The following is a 934-nucleotide window of genomic DNA, read 5'->3' as shown; positions in this document are numbered from 1 at the left end:
TTGTTAGGTACAGAGAGACAGTTACTGGTCAGAATGTGAATGCTATCCTAAATCCACAAAGTAAATTACTTCTTGTTTGCCTCACCATAATGAACTGAGAAGAGGCACGTTCAAATAACTAATTTCAGTGTTTGAAAAGTTTGGAGGTTTTTTTATTGGCAACAATGCACTTGGCCAAGTTGATTTCCACTAATGAGTCTAGTTTTTATGTATGCATGTGAACATAGCAGTTCTGTTTTTCTCTGAAAAATTTCTATATTGGGTACGAATGTTTTATTTTTGCACAGTGCATATTTGTTTGTCTTTATATTGTTGATATCCACATTAGATACTGTTATACTTGTATGAAAGAGTGAAGTAATGGAGCATATGTGTGGAAATATGGAAAGTGTAGCCACATGAAATTATCTGTAGATCTGATCGGCAATTAATTATTGTGTGTTCTGTGGTCACACACAGATACGTGATATATCTACAGTTACTCTCGGTGAAGGAAATACTGACTTAAAGACTAAGGCAAAAACCTGAGGTGAGTACTTTAAAACTACCAAAAAGGGGTGATCACTGAAAATTCATTCAATGTATTTAGATATAGCTAAGGTCTTAAATATATATTTTCATAGGAGAAAGTCTGAATTGAGAAATTTTAGGTGGCAAAACACAGAAGTTAACCAGAAATTACAAAATGTATTTGGTTTTAGTATTAAAGCCTGCCAGGTGTTTATCATCCATTTTGCCAAGTATCAAAGAGTGTCATGTATTGCATTACAAATAAACTAATGGACTTATAATTGTGGTTCATGGGCTATTATATTTTACATGATATGTTAATATTTATAATTACTTTAAAACTTTTAAATGAGAGCACTTAAAATCATATCCACATCAAGTGTGTTAGCATATAAAAGAATAAATACCTATTCTATTCTGGAAG

This window comes from Pteropus vampyrus, unplaced genomic scaffold (genome assembly GCF_000151845.1).
Source record: "Pteropus vampyrus isolate Shadow unplaced genomic scaffold, Pvam_2.0 Scaffold31, whole genome shotgun sequence".
In the NCBI taxonomy this organism is placed as follows: domain Eukaryota; kingdom Metazoa; phylum Chordata; class Mammalia; order Chiroptera; family Pteropodidae; genus Pteropus; species Pteropus vampyrus.
The sequence above is the reverse complement of the archived record's forward strand: the minus strand, read 5'-3'. Positions refer to the sequence as shown.